General features: G+C 35.1%; 1 protein-coding gene across 17 annotated transcripts in view; it reads right to left on the bottom strand.

The window, feature by feature from the left end:
• Positions 1–24,428, bottom strand: part of TANC2 (tetratricopeptide repeat, ankyrin repeat and coiled-coil containing 2) — a 478,177-nt gene that overhangs the window by 268,779 nt on the left and 184,970 nt on the right. For 2 of the 17 annotated variants that reach the window (XM_072746847.1, XM_072746846.1), the window contains exon 1: positions 9,253–9,530. The exons of 10 other annotated variants lie outside the window; for them this stretch is intronic. The gene's annotated coding sequence lies outside the window, so the exon portion shown is untranslated. Of the gene's footprint in view, positions 1–9,252; positions 9,531–24,428 lie in introns of those variants that run through there. 5 more of the 17 variants (XM_072746855.1, XM_072746851.1, XM_072746849.1 and 2 more) reach the window with 3 other exon arrangements.

Here is a 24,428-nt window from a genome sequence, read left to right on the forward strand (position 1 = left end):
GCTCTCCGCAGGAAGCCTGCTTCTCCCTCTGCTTATGTCTCTGTCTCTCTGTGTGTATGTGTCTCTCATGAATAAATAAATAAAATCTTAAATAAATAGATAAATACACACACACACACACATATATATATATATATTTAAGAGGGGTGCTTGAGTGGCTCAGCTGCTTAAGTGTCTGCCTTCGGCTAAGATCATCATTCTAGAGTCCTGAGATCCAGCCCCATGTTGTGATTACGTTTTGGGTTCCTTTACTCAGCAGAGGAGTCTGCTTCTCCCTCTTCCTTTGCCCTTCCCCCTGCCTGTGCTCTTTCTCTCTCGCTTTCTCTCAAATAAATAAAATATTGTAAAATAAAATAAATAAGTAAATAAACACACCAAAAATATACCTGTATCAAGGCATCTGCCTGGAATATTTCTCTCACAGATTATCAGTAAGGCCTATTCTTTCATTTCCTTCAGATAGGTATCTAAGTGTCCCCTCAAGGACATCTTCCCTCAGTACCCTATCTAAAATCATACTCCCCCTAGATACCAGATTTACATAGACATACTTTCTTCTCCCTTCCTTGCTTGTTTCCCCTTAGTAGTTATCACTAACATAGTCTATATTTTACTTATTTATTTTAACTTTGGCCATCTTCTCTATTAGAATGTAAGTTCCATAAAGGCAAATAATTTTGTATTCACTGTTCCATTCCCCATGTCTAGGGCAACAGCTGATAGGTAGTAGTTGCTCAAAAGATAGCTGTTGAATTAATTAATTTGCATGAGTGAAATGAGTGAAAGAAGGGAATTCTGGATGCCTTAGAATTCTTAACTTGGGAATTTCATTGGATTTATTATAATTCCATTAACCAAGATAAAGAATAGAATTTCATTGGACTTCTTATAATTCCATTAACCAAGATAAAGAAACAGAAGCTGTGAGACTGGGATGGAGAAATAGGAAGTTATTTTAAATCAAGGATTTAATTTACAATCTGATTTAATCTTAACCTCTATTTAGTGCCTCATCAATTCCAGATCTAGGACTAGAAGGAGGGAAACACAGACAGCCAAAAATGAAATTATTTAATCCCTTGATTTTTTTCTAAACCAAACAGGTAATTCTCAATCAGGAACTCTGTAATGATTCTCAATTCTCAACACAAATGCTTGTGTTTTACTTTTAAATACATGATTCTAATGTATTCTAATGTAAAAGGAGCTCCTTTTATTCATCTTTGTGTAAAAACTGGAGAGGTCCATCTATTAATTATTAATTGTCCTTTTGAAATCTCTACTTGAATGTCTCCTATATAGCTCAAACTCAAAATATCTGAACAGGAAATTTTACTTTCCCCTGACTCTTTCAAACCTGATACTCTATCAGAGCTTCTCATCTCAATGAATTCATCACCAAATACTGTTGATTCTTCTCCTTAAATGTCCCTGAATCCATACCTAACCTGTCTCCAATTCCTATACCCATTCTCTTCTAAATGTTTATCCACAAAATGAGTAATCATTTAGAAATGCAGATGTATTAGTTTTCTCATTTAATGTTTAAAATGTTAAAGCAATCCCCCTCAGAACGTATCAAAATTCTTTTTTTTTTTTCAAGATTTTATTTATTTATTTATTTGAGAGTGAGCAAGTGAGAACTAGATCCCTGGGACTACAGGATCATAACCTGAGCTGAAGGCAGACACTTAACTGACTGAGCCACCCAGGTGCCCAAGAAGAGATACAAATTCTTAACATGGTCTATAAGATTCTACTTTTCCAGCTTCATTTCTTGTTAGATCTCCCTTTATTTTCCTAATATTGGCTTTTGTTCACTTTTTAATCTCTACCCTCAGGATATCTAGAGTGGAAACCTGCGAAACAACCACTATATACCTAAGGAGCCAGGATAAAGTATGATCTTGACCCCAAATTCCTACCTTCATATATGAGGATAAGTTCAAAAGCACAAGTAAGAGAAAATTTGTATTTTATGTCATATGTTCATAATAAAATAAACCCTTATATTTATTCCTCTTATGCCTTAAAAAGATAGAATGATAGCTATTGACAGATTAAAAATCTTCCCCCCCTCACCTCACCCCACAAAAAAGGTACATCTTTCTGTTTTGAGAAGTATATTTAAATGTATTGACACTCACTGAAAAAATAAAATAATAAAAAACCTATATATATATAATCTAACTATGCTTCAATTTTTTTCACAAATTTTAATTTATCCCACACACCTATATTATTTGATTACAATGATAGCAATGAAAATAAAAAATTTAAGATCAAAATGTTTTAAGGAAAATAGTTTTTCAATTGAAACACCTTGGTATATATAATATATAAAATTCAAGAAAAATACTGCCTTCTCTAAACTTGTCATTAGTAAGGTCCTTACTAGAGTATTACTGTTTTATATTTTTCTCCTAAGTTACGAGGAAACATAAATACAATAATGATTAACTGGTTGAATAACAGGAGTCATTAGGATCTAGTAGAATATAGAAATATTTAATCAGGGCACCTGGGTGGCTTGGTCTCTTGAGCATTGGACTCTTGACTTTGGCTCAGGTCTCGATCTCAGCAGGGAGTCTGCTTGGGATTCTCTTTCTCCCTCTCCCCATCCTACCCCTACCTATGCATGCTCTCTCTCTAAAATAAATATATTTAAAAAAAAAAAAAGAAATATTTAATCAAAAAATAAAGAAGTAACTGAATAAGGAATCAAGAAAATAGACTCACATGTAAATAAAGGAATTTCATATATGAGAAAATAGCAATATATAGCACTGGAGAAAGGAAAGGCTAAATTCAACAACAAAAAGGGTACAGAAATTAACTTTTTCCATATGAGAAAAAAATAACTAGATCCCCTTGTCATACTATAATCTCACTACCAAAAAATTAAGAGGGAAAAAAATTAAAATGTAGTAAAAAATCCAGAAGTAAAAATCAAAACTCTAACCATTAAAGAAAATTTTCTGAAACAATATAGGAGGAATAAAGAATGATTAATATGAATACATTAAAATTTTAAACTTACATTCAATTGAGGTTTAGAGTTTTAGTCTTATAACCAAAAGCAAAGTCTTAAGACAGAATAGAGACTGAGAAAAGATATTTGCAATAAATGTCACAGACTAAAGATCAATCTACAAAAGGGATCTATGAACTTCTGTAAAGAGAATAAATATTTTAGGCTTTGCAGACCATATGTTCTCTGTTACAACTACTTAACTCCACCATTGTAGGACAAAAACAGCCACAGACAATATGTAAATAAACAAGTATGGCTGTATTCCACAATAAAACTTTCTTCTTTATAGAACTGAAATTTGGATTTCATATAATTTTTACATGTAACATTCTATTCTGTTTTTTCTGAATCATAAAATAATTGTAAAAACTATCCTCAGCTCACAGGTTGTATAGGAACAGGTGGTGGACTAGATTTGATCCATGGGCTATAGTTTGCTGAACCCTGTCTAGAATATATAAATATCCATAAACCAAAAAGACAAAGATAAATAATCCAAGAAAAAAATGTATAAAGAATATAAGGAAGCTATTAAGAAAAGAGGTCATCTGAAAAGCCAAAACACATCAAAGCATATCTGGCTTTACTAGAAATTAAGGAAATAAAAATTAAATCAGAAGGATATTACCTTTTATATACCAGTTTAGGAAAATGAAGAAGTCTGACCATATGAATGTTGGCAAAGATACTGCGAAACAGGAACTCTCAAACATTTTTGAGAAGATTATAAACTGATACAGTGACTAAGCACAGGATTATCTAGCAAAAGTGAAATGCAAATAATCTACATCCGCTTTCAGGTATAGCCCCTAGAAAAATTCAGATAAGGTGTATAAGGATATTCACTGCAGCATTTTTTGTAATAACACAGAACAAAACAAACACTGAAATAAATTCAGATTTCTATTAGGAAAGAAATGAGTAAAAGAAATGTGCTCATAAAATTGAATACTACACAACACATACAAGAAATAAACCAAATCCATACATACCAAACAAAAGCAAGATACAGAATTCTACAGAGACCATAATACCACTTAGTAAATTTTATTTTATTTTATTTTTTTAAGATTTTATTTATTTATTCATGAGAGACACAGAGAGAGAGAGGCAGAGACACAGGCAGAGGGAGAAGCAGGCTCCATGCAGGGAGCCTGACATGGAACTCAGTCCTGGATCTCCACAATCATGCCCTGGGCCGAATGTGGCGCTAAACCGCTGAGCCACCCGGGCTGCCCACACTTAGTAAATTTTAGAACACATACAATACTGAAAATTGTTCATGGATATATTTATATTAGGAATTTTTCATCTCTGATAAAGGAGATTCAAACATCAACTTTTTTTTTTTAACCAAATTCTATATTTGTATGTAGGAGTCTGTATATTATCTACATCTGTGTGTATCTGTTAGGATATGGTTATAACAATGAGAACTAGTGAAAAGACATATTATATTTTGTTTTGAAAGTTATAGGAAATTACATTTATGAAAATTCATTATTATAGCAAAATAGAGAATGGACCTAAGGGTACTGAGCCTGGAGACATCATAATTTAAGTAGGAAAAAAGGAAATTCTAAATTAGGAAGTGAGAATGGAAGAGGACAAGAGAAAACAAAGTTGAAGATAATTCAGAAGTTCTAATCAACTGGACATGAAAACGGGTTAGATGTTGGCGGCCATTTTGGGAATGCAGAAAGCTTCATGTATTTTCCAACTGCTTCCTGAATACACCCGCTTTGTGCTTTTAAGCAGCTTTTAGAAATGACATCTCCATTAGCAGTGATGATAATGGGCCATCAACTATAGCTATAGAAAAGGACTTTAGAAAACAAAGTATCAGCTAAAAGCAATTTGAAAGAGATGTAGGGAAGGTTTTCTCTGCTTGCAGTTTCTGCCAGATTATATGCACAATGCATCCTCCTGAGGGTAAAGGATCCTGTTGAATACTAACATCTCAATCTTCAGTTACTGGAGGAAGAGACAATAAAAGGCTTTGGGTCCATACAAGTACAAATACTGGCTCCCACACTTACTGTAAAACTTTGGCCAGGTCTCTTCTTTTTTTTCTCTGCCTGTTTCTTTATCTGCTAAATGAGTAAAATAAAGTACAGCTGATCCTTAACAACATGGATTTGTATTGTGTAGGCCCATGTATAGATGAGTTTTTAAAATTAATATAGTACTATATATATTCTCTTATGACTTTCTTTTTTTTTTTCTCTTATGACTTTGGTAGCATTTTCTTTCCACTAGCTTACTTCATATATAAGAATACAATATGTAACATATAAACCATGTGTTAATCAATTGTGTTATCTGTAAGGCTTCTGGTCAACAGTTGGCTATTGATAATTAAGTTCTGGGGCAGTCAAATGTTATTTGTAGATTTTCAACTGTGCAGGAGTCAGTACCCCATCCCCTAAATTGTTCAAAGGCCAACTGTAATAGAATTGATTTCATAAGGTTCTAAAACTTGAGTATAATTACATATGTATTTACATGTATCTGTGTCTCTATATGCACACACAAAGTGCTCTTACACTTCTTCATCAGTTACTAGGCACCCAGTAAGTGCTGGGGCATTGCATTACGTCCTGAAGAAGCAGAGATGACAAATTTATATTGTCTGCCCTCTCACAGTACATAGCCATGACACTGTGAGAGACAGACATGTGAGAGCTAATGTATGGTCTTTGACCTAAGTAACTAGGAATTCCTGAAGCTATTTCTCAATCTTTTGAAGCCTATTAACCATTTCAGTGTCATTTAATCTTTCGACAATTGCTAAATATCAAGAGAAAAGGCTTAGAGTTACACAGAAAAATGCTTACTAATACACAAACCTATGGATGAAGTCATTTTCTAACTCCTATTTTCATTGTCTCTAAAGTTTCCTGTTATTCTCTTTTATCCTTCTAAAAGATTCATAAATAAATAAATCTAATGTTAATCTAAAAGACTCATTAATTTATAAAACTCCCAGAAACTTAACTCTAAATTCCCCCCTCACTTTAAGAATGTATTCACTTATTTCTTTTACCCATAAACATACTGTGAATCTGAAAGATTCATAAATAATACACCCAGAAACTACCTGGATCTTAGAATTACAAAGACAATGATGGTTAAATGAATATTAATAAGAGTTTTTTATTGCTTAGTTTAAAACGAATTACTCTCTATTTACAGCATAAAATCTTTTGTTTTTATGCTGTAATAGACAATTTTTACATTTTCTTTAATAAAAAGATGTTTCTTTATTATCCGAAATATCTACTGCAAGTCATTCCCTCATCAACTTACTTTGTAACAATCTCCTTCAACAAAAGATAGCTTAATTGCATCCAGCTCTCTATTACAAATTTACAGTACTAATCCTTGCCAGCCATTTTGTTTTCAGCTTGTAACACGAGCAGCCAGCTGCCTTTAGCCTGACTTTATTAGCATATCGGATAATTTAGAAAATGAGCACAGAAATGGAACCTAAAAGATATAGTCGGTTTTTATCAGAATATATCTATATATTAGATACTACTCTTTATGCTTTATGATGCTTCTCTAATTCCTTTCAATATAATTAATTTTCTTAATTTAAATGCTTACTTCCTGTTCACACTAATTTTTCCCTCCCCAGATCCTATGAAGTTGACCTACTACTATTTAAATATAAGAATTTCAAATTTTAATAAAATAAACCACACATATATTTCGAATATTTTCTGTAATAGGATAAAAGGATTGGATATTTGGTACTATAATTTACAACTATATTCCAGCAGACCATCTAGCCAAGAATAATAAGTACATAAAAGCTAACATATATTGTTCTCACATCTCAAGGGTGTTTCTAATAGCCAGCAGACAGCAAACAATTCTCCACCTGTTTTGACTTGCAATAGGCTGCTGTTTGAATGTCAATAACAATATGCCCTCACCAAGCATCACTTAAGTCTTAGATGACAAATCATCTAATACAAATTTAATAGAATGGGGAAGGGTACGGAGAAAGAGTTCAGAACTCTTATCTATCATATCCTCCCTCCTTCCCAACAAGTCCCACTCATCTATATTTAATAAATGTTCTGAAATTATATTACTCATTAACCAACCCTATCATTTAATGTGAAACTTTTTAGACAGGCTCTTCTAGTTGATTAAATAATACTATTTAGAAAGTTTGTTAACCTAATAGAATATAACACCCTTGAAGTAACAATAAGCAAAGCGAGAAAAAAAAAAAAAGGTGGGGTGGTGCCCTGCAAGGAAATAAAATGCTCAGAAGACAGGAATTACTGAAGTGCTTTAATAACTTCAGTTCTCCTCCAAACCCTTCCTTGTCACCACAGCATTTTTTTTATATTTTCACTGTGATACTAACTAGCCATCCAGTCTGCTGTAAAAGCCTCTGGTTAGAACAGATTTCAAGGCTGCTGTGTCTTGTAAGGAACCAATCAGATTTCTTTGTTTCATCTGCAACATTCCATCAGGGTTATATAACATTTTAGATACATGAAACACTCTAATAATATAATATATTTCAATTTACATTTAGCTATTTATTGTAAATCTAGCATATAAAAATCCTGTATTGTTCTTCTATGTTACTCAATAAAATCAAAGGAATATAGTACAGACAAGAGGGTTATTTTTCTTTTTGGGAAAAAGAGTGAATTTGCTTTGTCTAAAAGAAGGAGTTTGTGAAAATACAGAATATGGGCACTCCACAGACCACTAAAATGAATGTTGATCCTTTTTATTTCTGTTTATAGTAAAGTGGGTGAGGTAATCCAACAGTGGCAAACAGCCATACAGTTGTTAATTCTTATCACATACAACATGTCATTGGTATAGAATAAAATATTATAAGTAGATTTTATAAACTAGGCTTAATCTTTTGTAATTTTTTAAGGCACAGAAAAATTAAGTGAAATATTTAAAACACTTGGCCAAATATTCTCTCAAAGAAGAAAATCTGAACTCTAAATGTCAACCCTCAATTTAACACCTACAATATTAACTAAAAAATAGTATGCCAGCAGCCCTGTTCCCTATATGATCAGAATACTTGCAGTGCACTTGTACTGGCACCATACAAATATTTCCTCTCTCAATATCTCTCTCTCTCTCAGATAGAGATAATGCTACATAACTTAAATACGCTCTTCTGTGCTATTAATATAACAACTCAGATATTCAAGAACACATTAAGCTGGAACCTGTGAATCTAGTAGTTTCTTCTTTTTTTTTTTTCACAACTCAAAGGCATCCCACATATGACGGTTACAAATCAGCACAGGATTAAAATAGTGCCCAAGCATAAAAAAGCTCAATCTGTTGGGTGTGGCTTAAGTAAATATATCTTGTCTCAACTGGACAGCTCTCCCCCAGTAACATGCAGCCACTGAAACCCAAAATATATGAGTACATAAGTAAAGCGCTTCCGGGAGGAGGTGGGAAACTAAACCTCCATTTTTTTTTTTTTAATGCTTGATGTTCAATTGTTTCTATACTGTCCTTCTAAAAAGACAGTGTCTTGAGTCAATGCTAAACATTGCTCAAGAAACCAAGGACAGAAATTTTACTTGTCCTACTTCCTCTCCTTATTTTATACTCACTGTCCTCAACATGGCCGTTCTTACAAACATTTTGCTTTCATAAAAGAGGTAATCGTTTAAATCATGACTATGTGCAATGCGAACTCACACTGCATTACAGTCATCAATAAAATATGAAGTGCCAACTCCAGTGTTCATTCTACTTATTTTCCATCTCACCAGAGAATGATCTACTAATGCTCTCTACTATTATAAAATGAACAATATAAGGAAAAAGACATTGGTAGGAGCTGCGACAAATAAGCAACAGAGAAAATATTAAACCTTTAAGTTCTTACTTTTTTAACAACCTAGTATTAATAGTAAAAAAAACCCTTCATGCATTCATGTCTATATATATAGACACACACACATTCCACATATTTGACACAAATATAAATCTGTTTATAATCACCATGGATATATTTATTAATGTCACACATGCAATATATCTGAAACCACTATATATAGGTGGCATGCAGATTTCAGAACTATACATTTTCATTCTTAAATGGTCACAAACATTAAAACAGCTAAGGATTTCTGACATACTGAACTATATCCAAGCTTTTAATCTTGATAAACAATTTTCTCTACTATTCAATGCAGCAAACCCACCTTTGAATCATATTGACGGTTATTTTTTTCCCATGCCCTCTACGTGCTGCACCATTTTGTTTGTCTTCTGGACAGTGGAGAAATCGGCAGACAGCAGTGAAGGAGTGTACTGGAGTCAGCAGAGGCAGTGCCAGCCTCCTACTGCAGTCTGTATATTGAACGCACTCAAACCCACAGGTGCCTACGTAAAATCCTCCAGCTGCAGCCTGCAACTTAATGTTTTCTTCGGCAGCAGATCTGTATGCTATTTTCACTTTGCTTTAACCCAATAAATGGACAGGATGCACAGGAGTGTGCACCTTTTAAAAATGAAATTTTCATAAAATATTTAAATAGACACTGTCTCCATCAAGTGGCTAAAAATGAATGACTTTAAATCAGAAGGATAATCACCAAATTATGAAGATTCAGAAGGATAATCACCAAAAGAGAAATGCATTTCTAACACTGTATAAATTCTAAACTGGTAATTTAATTATTCAAAAAATATAACATTAAAAACTAGCATACGACATACCTTACATCTTCCTATATAATTAGCTTATAAAAGTAATTTTTCATACACCTTAAGTATATCACGTATAAATGCAAAAAAAGGCCTGCCTCTGACCATACCTTTTCATCACCAAATAATCCACTGATAAGAAGAAAATACAGAACTTATCTGTTAAGAGGCTAAGTGAATCAAGGTTAAAACAATGTTCAAACACTAACAGATGAAACACGAAACAGAGGCTCACAATCCTTTCACATAAACTTCAAACATATACACTCTTATCCTACCCTAATTACAGAATTTAAAAACTTTGTGAAACCTTAAAGAAATCGAAAAAATCTTTTTAATTTTTCAGATGAACGAATTAAGGACCAGAGAGGTTAACACTAAGATACCTCTCCCAAGGTCACATAGCCAGTTAGCAGCAAAACTTTGTCTTCAAAATACATCTTTTAATAAATAGTTAGTAACTACTAAAACTCACCCAAAATTAAATAGTAACCTGAATATTTCTGTAACTATTAAATAAATCTTGTGGTTAAAAAAACTTCTACAAAAAAGAAATCTCTAGGCCCAGATAGTTTCACAGGTGAATTTTACCAAGCGCTTAAATAAAGAACACACCAGTTCTACGCTATCTCTTCCCAAAGGAAACACCTCATTTTATGAGAACAAAATTACTCTGATATCAAAGCAGATCAAAACTATAGATCAGTATCCCTCTTGAACACAGAACAAAAATCCTCAACAAATATTAGCAGATCAACTACAGTAGTGTAGAAACAAACATACACAATAACCAAGAGGGGCTTATACTGGGCATGCTCAACAGTTTAATATTTGGAACTCACTCAGTGTAATCTATCACATTAATGATTCAAAGAAGAAAAACCACATGGATCATATCATTTGATGCAAGAAAGTAACAAAATCTAATATTCATTCATGAAAAAATTAGAGAATTAGGAATACAGGGGAATTTCCTCAACTTGATAAAGAACACCTACAAAAAAAAACCTATAGCAACATCATACTTAGTGGCAGAGACTAAATGCTTCGCACTTAAGATCAGGAACAAGGCAAGAACACACACTCTTACCACTCTTAGCTACCATCATACTGGAGGTATTAGTCATTGCAATACAGACTGGAAAAGAAGAAATAAAACTATATTCTCAGAAGACATTACTGTCCACTTAAAAATTCAAAGTACTCTACCAAAACAAACAAAACCCCCCACAACACCCCTTAGAACTAAGAGCTGGGTTTAGCAAGGTCACAGTACAATCTCTAAAAACAAAAATCAAGGGACGCCTGAGTGGTTCAGTGGTTGAGCATCAAGATTTGTATCTAGAATATATAACAAACCTCAAAACTCAATGGTAAGAAAACCACAAAATTAAGCTCTGTACAAAAAAATTTTTTTCTTTTTTTTAAACTGTACAAAAAATCTAAACAGACACTTGACCATATAAGATATATGAATATGTCCAGTATCATTAGCCATTAGAGAAATGCATATTACTCTACAAGATACCACAACTCATTTAAAAGTATAGCTAAAATTAAAAGATATAGTTTATTGATAATACCAAGTGCTAGCAGAGATATGGAACAATCAAAACTCTCAATTTTGCTGGTTGGAATGAAAATGGTACAGCCAGTCTGAAAAGTAGTTTGGCGGTTTCTTATAGCTAAATATATACCTCCCATATAATCCAATAATCTCTCTCCTAGCCACTGACCCCGGAAAAATGAAAGCTCACAATCACACAAAAATCTATACAAGAGTGTTTTTAAGTGGCTTTATTCCTAACTGCCCCACATTGGAAACAACTCAAACGTTTTTCAGTGGGTGAAATGAATAAAGAAACTATGGCACATCCATACAATGGTATACCACTCAGCAATAAAAAGCAACAAACTATTGCTGGATACAACTTGAATGAATCCCAAAGATATTATGCTAAGTAAAAAGAAGCCAGTCTTAAGAGCTGTATTATTCCATTTTCCATTTATATCACATTCTTAAAACAAAAACTATAGAGACAGAGAAAAAGAGTTCCCTGCTTTTCAGGATGAGGGGTAGGATTAGGGTGTAACTAGAAAAGGGTATCATAATATAACTTGTACCATCATGTATACTAATTGTGGTGGCAGCAACATACAACCATATGCATGTTAAAATTCACTGAATTATATAGGGACGCCTGGGTGGCTCAATCAGTTGGGCATCCAGCTCTTGGTTTCAGCTTGGGTCATAATCTCAGGGTCATGGGATCAAGTCTTCTGTCAGGCTTGTGCTCAGCACCAAAACTACTTGAGATTTTCTCTCTCTCTCTCTCTCTCTCTCTCTCTCTCTCTCTCTCTCCCCCCTCCCTTCTTCAGCTCCTCCCCCTACCCATGCTTTCTCTTTCTCAAATAATTTTTTTAAAAATTCACTAACTTACACATACACACATACAAAGCGAATTTTATCTTACGTAAGTTTTTAAAACTTCTGCCACCACCATGTGGTTGTGACTTCCAATTCTAGACCCCTTGTTCCACCCTCTCCTAAACCTCTTGCCCGTATATCTAACTTCTCCTCAATATACCATTATCATCTCGAACTTAATATCTCCAAAAATTAATTCATTACATTCCCCTTCAAACTTAAAGTGAATGGAACCTGCCATTCACCCAATCATCTAAGCCAGAAACATAAGCATCATCTTTGAATAAATTTTGTAAATTACTACATAACTAGGACCATAACTTGATATATAACACTGCTATATTTCCAGTACCTCTAACTGTAGCTAGTATAGAGGAAGCACTCAGCAAATATTTTTGTTGAATGAATAAACCAAACTACAGCACCTCCTTCATTTAAGCCGAAACTCAATCAATCAAGTCTAGTTGATTCTTTCTTGGTATCTCTCCATCTCCACTGCCATCCTCTTATTTCAAGCCCTCATAATGTCTCACCTGAACACTGCTGCCACTGCTCCTAACAAGGACATGTGTTGTTTTGCCCTATCCACCTTCATACATAACCATTTTTGGGAACTGCCCTTTACTAACCTTCATTACATCTACTGATTTACTCCTTCTGCCATGGTTGTTTTCCACTAGGGTAAATTATCTAACCCAAGCTGACATGATGACAAACATTACCCAAACCCTGCTCCACAGTATAAATGATTTGTTCAGGTATGGATACCAGACCTAAATTAGGACAGCCTGAACTACAAGATATATAACTCCAATGTTGTTATTAGGTATATTTCATTATTTGTACTGAATAATAGAGGAAACTAAAGTTTTAGGTCTGAAAAGAATAAAAGAGACATGCAGAAAGCAGCAGATATAAAATGGAAGCCAACCAAAGTACCAAACTACCTCTATGTAATTCCCTAAATGTATCAAAATCCCTCACAACTTTAAGCTTTATAATTTCTGTATCCCTTGCCTGGAACAATGATAGTCACTACCTCCTCCAAGAACTGTTCCATCTTCCTCAAATTTGAGATATTCTCCCTCTATACTCCAATAGTATCCTGGTGGAACTTCAGCATAATACTGCTCACACAATATTTTAATATTAATGGTTTACTTATACCATCGAGTATAATCTGGTAGGGATTATGTCTTATATCTCTAAGTAAACTATATCCCTCAGTATTTTACCTGACCCATAGTAGGTGCTCACAATATAATCAAGGATGAAAAGAGAACACAGACAGGAGGTAAAGAAATATCTAAACAGTATCTAACAGTACTTCAGCCTCAGAGTATAAAGTGATTAGAAGGTTAACAGGAGACTTATTACTAGTCTGGCCATCAGTTCAGTCTTTAAGACGGTAACAAAGAATAATCACAAGTCAACACAATATTCTGAGTAACGATTGCACTAACTCACACATGAATATCAGAGGTAACAGAAAGAGGCACGAAGTAAATTTTTAGAGCAAAAAAGTACAACTAGGCATTATTTTGAAAAAATTAATTTTTTCTTCAATATTATCTTTCTCCTGTCAACATTCAAGCAAAATCTTGTGGTTAGGATGGGAAGTGACAGAAAAAAGCAAATATGTTTCAAATATTTGAGTTTGGAAAATCTGGACCCTTAACAAAGACACACAAAGGATTCATACCATTAAGAACACATATTCAGGGATGCCTGGGTGGCTCAGCGGTTGGGTGTCTGTCCGCCTTTGGCTCAGGCACGATCCTGGAGTTCAGGGATCAAGTCCCACATAGGGCTCCCTGTGTGGAGCCTGCTTCTCCCTCTGCCTGGGTCTCTGCCTCTTTCTCTCTGTGCCTCTCATGAATAAATAAGTAAAGTCTTTTAAAAAAAATACATATTCAGGGACACCTGGGTGGCTCAGTGGTTGAGCGTCTGCCTTTGGCTCAGGGCGTGATCCTGGAGTTCCAGGATCAAGTCCCACATCAGACTCCCTGCAGGGAGCCTGCTTCTCCCTGTGCCTATGTCTCTGCCTTCTCTCTGTCTCTCTCATGAATAATAAAATCTTTTTTAAAAATTTTAATTAAAAAATACATATGCAGGAGAAAAAAGTAAGAGAAAATCACCCATGTACTCCTACTCTACACTAGAAAAGAATTACCCTAGTCAATAACAATAAAGAAATCTATATTCTAGTATGATCAGCTGTTTTGTTTCCCCCAAGGCCTCTCATACAGAAAAATCCTATGACTCAGGGCCCAATCTTCAGTTCTGCAGGTCAGAAACCAAGTCTTTAAAGAAGATACATCTTCAAAGTGAATTAAGACGCAAAGAGATTGACTTTTGCCACTATAGCTCTATGTCACCTGACAAACTTCATAGCAAAGTTATTGACATTATTGACAAACATAAGGAGGTCTTGTCTTTCCTATTTAGGGGTAAATATGGGCTGTCCTTCTAACTCCTGGTATGGAAAAGATTACTAATTTTAAAAACGAACAGAAAAACCCATAGCTAGATTAGTAAACCAAAGTGGGAGGCTCTACTGATGCCCATTCAATCCCTTCTTTCACAATAATAGAACCCTAATTTTACTTTAGGTATTTTAGACTGGTTCTCTCCCTAGCCTTAGGATGTGAACCTTAACTACTAAATGAATCTTAACAGTTGCAATTCTATTAATTGGTTAAAGAAAAGCTATGTTCTTTGGCCAATGGAATGTGAATAGGAGTGAGAGAGAGAGGGATTTCAGTAAAGTTTTCCTCAATCTTAAAAATGGACCCAAGAAAGTCAGTTATTCCACCCGTCTCTGAACAACGATGCATGCAGATATACAAGTGGAAGGTATGGTAGTTCTCTTGCAGTTATGTATGGACAAGTTGGAAAACCACCACCAATATGCTGAAAATGGCAAAACAGAAAAATGGAAGGAAATTGAGTCCTTAGTGATGCTGTTGAGCCTCAGAATTAACTTATCTATAATCATCATACCTCCAGAATTCTTTATTATGTGAAATTATAAATTCCCTTCATATCTCAGTCATTCTAAATTGGATCTTTGGTAATTCTAACCATTCTAACTACTACAACAGCAAATAAAACTGACCAGGGAAAAGATTACATGAGATCTAATCAAATGCAAATTTTAGCAGAAAATTCTCATTTTCTCCAGAAATTTTAAATTTAATAACTCTGGGACAGGGATACTGAATTTAGATGATAAAATCTTTTTTTTAGCACAGGATTCCCCTTGTGGCTTTATTTTTTTTTTAAGATTTTTACATTTTATTTATTTGGGGGGGGGGGTAGAGGGAGAGAGCAAACAAGCATGAGAGAGGGGGAGAGAGTGCACAAGTAGGGGAGAGGTGTAGAAGGAGAAGCAGACTTCCTGCTGAGCAAGGAGCCCAATGTGGGACTCAATCCCAGGACCGTGAGATCATGATCTGAGCCTAAGGCAGACACAACTGACGGAGCACCCAGGTGCCCCCCTCTGTGGCTTTAAAGATATAACCCAAACTCATTAGCAGGGCACACAAAATACTTCATTAGCTGATGAGTGATTAACTGCCCTTTTTTTTTTTTAGCAACTTTCTAAATCACCATAGGTTCTAAGAATAAAGAATTCTTACAGTTGCTAGAATGCATCATATAGTCTCCTATCTTCATCTACTGACAAATGCTACTTTCTCCATGTGGACCCCTAACACACACTTATCCTTCAGTGTCCAACTTGAATTCTCCTCTCCTTCCTGCCTATCCTCCAACTGTATTATCACTGCTAGGTTAGGAATTTTTATCCTGTATTAAACTGAGCTCCCTGAGAATAGGAAGATCCCCAACATGTATCACAATGCTTAATACAAAGTAAACACTAAAAAAGAAAAAAAAAAAGAATCTTTATGATTTAATTAACCACACGGGGGGTGGGGGGGCAGTCCTAAGTTCTTTCCATTACAATATTGGATACAAACTTATAAAAACATATCCATCATCACAGAAAGTTCTATTGAACAGCATAGCATTACTCTAAAGGGTCACTAAGTTTCAATGTAAGACAAAATGATATTATGGCTTTTTCAGAAAAATTCATGCTACATGACAAATATTTACTAAACAACCTGGACCAAGGATACAAAGCTCTGTCCCCATAACATTCTTGGTGTGAGCACAGACTACTACCTAAATGCTTTACAACAACCCACAATAATATTTACACCAAGTTCTTTCCTAATTAAAATGATAAGCTTCCTAAAATAAGCAAAAGGAAAAGCAAAAGGATAAGGAAATCATCCCACAATTTTCAAATTTTTACGCATATTTCAAGTTAATGTAGACTAATACATGAGTATAATTTTAGTTTAAGTATTTAATAGAGTACAAGGCACATAATATTCAATAAATGTATGCTGAATCTGAATCTATTGTATGCAGATGAACAAAGTATTATTCCAAGTTTTATATCTTCATATATTGTAAGAGCCAAAGGCAGGCTGACCCAAGACGGACCACTTTAGCATAAAGATCATTTTGAGTTAAAAAGCAATCAAAACCCAGTAAATTCAGGAAAATTCCTTTTCTCCCCCCGCCCCCCCCCCTACACATACACTACCTTAAAAAAAAAAAAGACTTATTTTTATTTATTTACTGTATTTAAGAAAGAGAGAATGAGAGAGAGAGAGAGAGAGAGAGAGAGAGAGAGAGAGAGAAATTGAGTATGCACAAGCAAGGAGAGGAACAGAGGGCGAGGGAGAAGCAGATTTCCCACTAAGTAGGAGCCCTACCTGAGACTCAATCGCCCAGGGACCAGGATCATGACCTGAGCTGAAGGCAAATGCTTAACTGACTGAGCCACCCAGATGCCCCTAAAAAGAATTTAGACAGAGAATCTACTACAGGAAGAAAGCTATCCCCATAGATAACTACATTATTTAAGCTAAGTATGATATACAGGGAGGAACCTAGCAAGACCTGTTTGATGAAAGTTCTCTATGTCCCACTGTGCCTGAGTGGCCCAGGAAACATTTGTTTACTAAACATTTACTCTTTTTCATCTTCCTGTGAAGTGCATTCCTTCCCTTTGAAGCCCCAAACCCCTTTCTCTACTCTTTAGTTCAGAATGTCATATATACCTTATGATGCCTGTCTTTGGAATATCCATATCTATATGGATTTTCCATACTTAGTTTATTAAATGTTTTAGAAGATTGTTAATTTATTCATGAGAGACACACGGGGGGGGGGGGGGGGCGGGAGGGGCAGAGACACAGGCAGAAGGGAGAAGCAGGCTCCATGCAGGGAGCCCACTTAGTTTATTAAATTTGATCTTCTCCTGTTAATTTGTCTCCTGTCAATTTGACTCTTAAACTGGGAAAAAGGATCTTGATGGGGACAGGAAGTTTTGCTCCCTGACAATACCACCACATTTCAATACCACAGACTTATCTGAGGATAGTAAAACCATTTTGTTATAGAAATAGAATTAGTGTTATAGCTGTATCTTTACCATATATAGTTTTATATATATATATATGTATATATCCTATATATCCTATCAGGTATAGTCTAATATATCTGAAGTAACCTATTAATTACCAATAAATCCTCTTAATAATATGAAGTAATTCTACAAAAGACACTTCATTTGAAAACTGTTGAACCATGGAGCTACCACACAAGAATTTCCATCATTCTAATAGTAAAGATGACATTTTCAATGTTACTTGTTCCTTCAACTTATTAAAAAACTTATGGTGATTTAGGAAGAAGCAAAACAAAACAAAACCCAGCCTGTTCATCTTTAGCTTAAAAACATGACCAGTTTACTTTATATCTTGGTAAGACATGAAAGATCCTTATGAAGCTTCTTTAAAGCACCAGGATATTTAATGGAAGATACGTAGGGATGAATGAAAGAGAATTATGACTTTTGGGGCATCTGGGTAGCTCAGTCGGTTAAGTGCACCTGCTTTAGGCTCAGGTTGTGATCTCAAGGTCATGGATCCAGCCCTGAGTCCCTGTCCGGCTCTCTGCTCAGTGGGAAGTCTGCTTATCCCTCCCTCTCAGCCCCTTCCCCTACTCATGCTCTCTAATAAATAAGTAAAAATTTTTTTCTTTTTTTTTTAATTTTATTTTATTTATTTATGATAGGCACACAGTGAGAGAGAGAGAGAGAGAGGCAGAGACACAGCCAGAGGGAGAAGCAGGCTCCATGCACCGGGAGCCTGACGTGGGATTCGATCCCGAGTCTCCAGGATCGCGCCCTGGGCCAAAGGCAGGCGCCAAACCGCTGCGCCACCCAGGGATCCCAATAAGTAAAATTTTTTTAAAAAAATCATGACTCTTAGAATACTCTGATTCTGGAGAAAATTAAGGTAACCTATTTTCTCCAGGAAGTCAAATAAAACTTGAATATAATGATATAATGTAATGTTAAATTTTTTGTTTTTGAGGTTTCTTATTTATTTATTTGAGAGCACACACGCACCCATGCACAAGTGGAGGGGCAGAGGGAGAGAGAGAGGGAGAGAATCTCAAGCAGACTGTGCTGAGCATGGAGCCTGACACTGGGCTTGATACCACAACCCCAAAATAATGACCTGAGCCAAAAGCAAGAGTTGGACATTTAATTGAGTCACTCAGGCACCCCAATTACTGAGTTTCTTTAAAGACATACAATTTACACCAAAAATGATCCTTTTCAGAAGTGTATTTCAGAGACAAGACAAAAGTCAGGACAAGAGTCTATGAAAGTATTCTCAGAGCGATTTAAGATATTTTCTCCTTTCAGCATCTCACTAATCTCATGGCTCTATCATTAACCTTCTACTATCATGAGTATATGGTATGTATTTTTATTAAACTTGCCATATAGGGGCACCTGGGTGGCTCAGTCAGTTAAGCACTGGACTCTTGGTTTCAGTTCAGGTCATGATCTGAGGACTATTGGGATCAAGCCTTGTGGCTGGCTCCATGCTGGGTTTGGAGACTGCTTAAGATGTTCTCTCTCTCTCTCGCTCCACCTGCCCCCCCCCCCCCGCCCACAAAAACCCTACCATATACCACAAATAAGAATGATTATATTATATATGAGGAAACCATGAGGTAATATTGAATATCACAAATTTGTAAAAGCACAAATCTATAACCTAGAGGTTTTATATGAAATATTTAAAGTTTTCTAAGAAAACAAAAAATTAGATATATTTAGATGAAAATTTGAGTGTTAAAATAATTTATTATTTAACTTGCTTGAAAGCATTACTGTATATCAAAATATGCTATATGAAAAAAAGCATTCAAAAGAAAATTATGTATTTTAACACTATTTAAATCCTTTTTAAAATCAGAAATGACAATCTATTTCTTAAATATTTTTCTTCATTGCACATTCTGATTAATGGAGGATTATAAGTGGCATATTTGAAATATACCTGGCTTTTTAAAGTAACTGATCTACAGGAAAAACATCCAAATTAAAACCAGTTTAAATGATTTAATCTTTTAAAAAATTGTTGCTTAAAATATATGATTGGGTTAATAACTGAAGATAGTGTCATCAGAGGAACTTCAATCAGTATTTTAAATTTCAAGCACCTTGTGCAACAGGCAGAGAATGAATACCTGGAGGACAGGCACAAACTAATTAGAAGAATTAAAACTTACTTCCTTTAAAGAATTAGTCACAAAATGACTTCTGCTGACAGCAAAACCCTACATAGCTTTCTGTAGTTTCCTTCCTCAGCAACAAGGATGGAAACAGTATATTGTGAAAGTAGACAAGCTTGGAAACAAATTTTGGGGCTGATGTATTGCAGTGCAGCGCTAAAAGGGCTTATAACATTAATTTTTCCTAAAGTCCAGGGGAAGCATAATCCCAAAGCTCAAATGAGGGTAAACTACAAAGAGACCCAGAAGAATAGAAATAAGTCATGGAGTTAAATAAATTACATTTAAAAGTAAAATTCCGTGCAAAAGGTAAAAGCTTTTCTCTTGACAGTTATTCATTTAATATATGATCACTGTGTGCATAATATGAGACTGAAATGATGCAATGTCACTAGTTAGCTGGTCTCCCTAGCCAGGAATTTCAGAACAAATTATTTCTGCTCATTCTTTTCCTTTCCCAGATACTCTAATAACCAAGTCCTTTTTATTTTACCTCAAAAATGTCTTCCTTGCGTAACCTCATTAGTCCTACTGGCACTTCTTTACTCTTGTTATCATCTCCCAACTAATATAGCTCCTCACTGTAGTCCATTTTATGCACTAACCCCAGAGTTATCTTCCTGAAAATGTTATTCATGCATAAAACAAGTACACTGAGTGCTTACTAGGTACCAAGGCTATACTAAGGATACAGCAGTGGAAAAGAGTATGAACTTGTAATGAAAATTGTTTTCCATTAGGAAAGACAGATAATAGGGATCCCTGGGTGGCGCAGCGGTTTGGCGCCTGCCTTTGGCCCAGGGCGTGATCCTGGAGACCCGGGATCGAATCCCACGTCAGGCTCCCGGTGCATGGAGCCTGCTTCTCCCTCTGCCTGTGTCTCTGCCTCTCTCTCTGTCTCTGTGACTATCATAAATAAATAAAAATTAAAAAAAAAAAAGGAAAGACAGATAATAAAACAGAGAAACAAGATATATAATAAAGTAAAAAGTGGTAATTACAACACAGATTAAATATAAAACAGGTACAAAATAAGCAGAGGGACATAAAAAAGGGGTACAGGGTGCCTCCATGCTATAATTCCTCACTACAGCCTTCACTATTTATCATTTCATTCTGCCTTCCAACCCTCTCCCCCATTTGCCCATTCCCAAATACTCTACCTTAAGCCAGTAAGAATGGAGAAGAAAACATCCACAATTGGAAGGAAAGCATAATCTAACCTAACTCATCCAATTCTAATCTTCATATTTGCCACTCTAGTTGAAAATTCCTAATACTTTCAGTAAATATTACAGGAATGTATGAGCAGAAAAATGAGACCAATATTCTGTTGCATGAAAAAAAATGTTTTTAATTAACATCAACTGTATTACTGTACATTTAATAATCAGGAAAGCCAGAGTACCCGAGTGGCTCAGTCAGTTAAGCATCTGACTCTTGATTTCAGCTCAAGTCATGGTTTCAGGGTTGTGAGGAGTCCCGCATTGGGCTCTACATTGGGCATGGAGTCAGCTTAAGATTCTCTCACTCCCTCTCCCGATACCCCTCTCTCCTGCTCACACTCTTTCTCTCTAACAAATAAAATAAAACAATCAGGAAAGACATAGAGCAATGCTAATATTAGTTTACATATAAGGCGATTTTTCAAACAATAAACATACATGAAACTGACAAGTCAACTCACAGCATAACTGGTATGCATTTGTAACGTTTCCACAAAAAAACAAGGGGAAAACATCAAAGAGCAAAAATGCCCACAACTTAAAAAATCTCTCTCAACTACCACAAGAAACCACTAAACTCTTGCCTACTTGTTACTTTGATAGAATCCTTAGTAGTTTAAGATCTCATAACATCCAATTTGCTACTTCAAAGAAAAGACATAGTTTGCAGATCTCAGTTATACTTAATTCCATTACTAACAGTCTCATTTATTCAGTGACAGCAATATATGAAGAGTTAAAATTCAACAATTTCTACTACAGCTATCTACTAGCTGTAGACACATAAGAAAGTCTTTTTGTCTTGGGTAAATCTTTTTTCTCTCACCTGTAAAATGACATGGCATTTGCTATACAGAATATGTTAAAGTTAAATATGTTAAAGTCACCTGCCTTTGTGAAAGAGACCATATGCAAATATAAGGTAACCATCAGTCAATACATGCTTCATCAAGGACAATAACTTTACAGGACCCCTTAAATTCACTTTCAATGAAATATGGATATGTAAATGTAAATACAGTGACAGTCTGAACTGATGGGAGGACAGAAACTATCTTACACTTAAGACAGTTAAACTCTTTAGGAAAATACTTCTAGAAAGTTCATAAACAATAAAAGTTTCATATTAGGAATACAGGCAATAAGCATATATAGTACATGAGGCAGAAGACTGACAACTGTGAACCAAAATGAGACATGAGCTGGACTTTAATGATTAATTAGATAGGATTAAAGAGGTAACTGGAAGATAAGTGGAAGGTTTATTCCAGACAGGGTGAATGTCATGATCAAAGGGGTCCAGCATTAATAATATATAGCATTAAGAAGTCTGATTTAGATAAAGTAGAAAGTTTCTCAATAAGAATTACAGGGAATGAGGCTTGAGAAATTAGGTAAGGTCAGGTCCAGCCAAGCTAAGAATTTTCTTAGGTAAAATTAGCACCCTAAGAAAATTAATATGGTAGCAGGATGAGAGTGAGGGCAGATGATGGTGAGTCAGAGAAAATAGTATATTTGTTCATTCATTCAACAAATATTTGTAGATCTACTAATTTCTAGGCATATTCTAGATGCTAGAAATAAGACAGTGAATCTGTAGGGCTTACATTTATCAAGGAAAACAGACAATAATCTAAACCAAACAAAGTAAAATATCTCAAAAAAAGGTATCTACTCTCAGGACAGAAATGGTAATTGGATGGAGTCTGAACATGGTAGGCCTAAAAAGGAAGACCTGTGAGATACTGAGAGGAAAGGCTGGTGAGTATTATACACATGTGTGGTGGCAGAGGTTTATGGCAAATCTCTGTATTTTCCCTTCATCGTGACATGAACCTAAAAGTGCTCTAAACTAAAAAATAAAGTCAATTTTTTTTAAGTCAATTTTTTAAAAGATTTATTTCTTCATTTTAGAGAAACAGAGAGAGAGAGAGCATGAACAGTAGGGGCAGGAGGAGAGAGACTCTCAAGCAGATTCTGTACTGAGCATGGGGCCTGATATGTAGGGCTCAATCTCACAACCCTGAGATCACTACCTGAGCTGGAACCAAGAGGTGAAGGTTTAATGAACTATACCTCCCAAGTACCCCTAAAGTCTAGTTTTTAAAAGTTTTTTTTTTTTTAATTTATTTAGCACACATGTGCAAGCAGGGGAAGGGGATGAGGGAGGAAAAGAATCCCAAGCAGATTCCATGCTGAATTGAGCAGAGAACCCTACACATTTATAATGGTATAAAACAGGGGTTAGCAAAATTTTCTGTAATGAGCTAGATATTAAACATTTTAGTTTCTGTTCTTATAACATGAAAGCAGACATAGACAATACATAAGCAAGTGAGTATGGCTATGTCCCGATAAAATCTTATTTACAAACATAGGTGGTAGGCCAGATTTAGCCGGCAGGCCACAGTTCACCAACTCATGATATAGAAGATGAAGGAATCCTTTATTCAAAGCTAGGTCTCCATACCCACTGATTCTCCACACAGGATTTCTACCATGTTCATGGTAGCAACAACATGGAGGACTAGAACCCTGACAATAGAGTTGATCACAATTTCATAATCAGATGGAAATAGCCAGAGTCCTGCTAAAAGGTAAGAACTGACATACACACAGAGGAGAGCTCACCCTAGACATATGGAATACATGTGAACTGAAACAAACTAATCTATAACTTAACCCTTATCCACTTCACTAGTCCATCAAACCCAAAGGATCAGACTCTCATCACAGATGCCTTACATAGGAAAAGTCTTTCCTTCTCTAGGGAAAAATATGATTTACTCCAGACACTACAGTTCTTTTTAAACATAATATCTGGCAAACAAAAGAAAAATGCTGAGATGTATAAAGAAGTGGGAAAGCATTATCCATAAGCAAGTGGCAAAATAATTAATAGAAGCAGATACATATATGACCTACATGTCTTAGCAGAGACTTCAGCTATTAAACTATTACTTTTAGCTATTATGTATAAGAAAAAAGAGGTTAAAAACAGAAAAAATTGATTAAAAATTTTAATAAAGAAATAATTATCTTTTTTAAAAGATTTTATTTATTTATTCATGAGAGACACAAAGAGAGAGAGGAAGAGACACTGGCAGAGGGAGAAGCAGGCTCCATACAAGGAGCCCAATGTGGGACTTGATCCCAGGATGCCAGAATCACGACCTGAGCCAAAGGCAGATGCTCAATGGCTGAGCCACCTGGGTGTCCTGTAATTATGTTTAGAAGAACTAAGTGAACATTCTATAACCAAAAACTGCTATGTAAATCACAATTGATTAACTGGGCTTACAGGCTGACTGAATGCAGCAGAAGAAAAGTACCAATAAAT

This window comes from Vulpes vulpes, chromosome 2 (genome assembly GCF_048418805.1).
Source record: "Vulpes vulpes isolate BD-2025 chromosome 2, VulVul3, whole genome shotgun sequence".
In the NCBI taxonomy this organism is placed as follows: Eukaryota; Metazoa; Chordata; class Mammalia; order Carnivora; family Canidae; genus Vulpes; species Vulpes vulpes.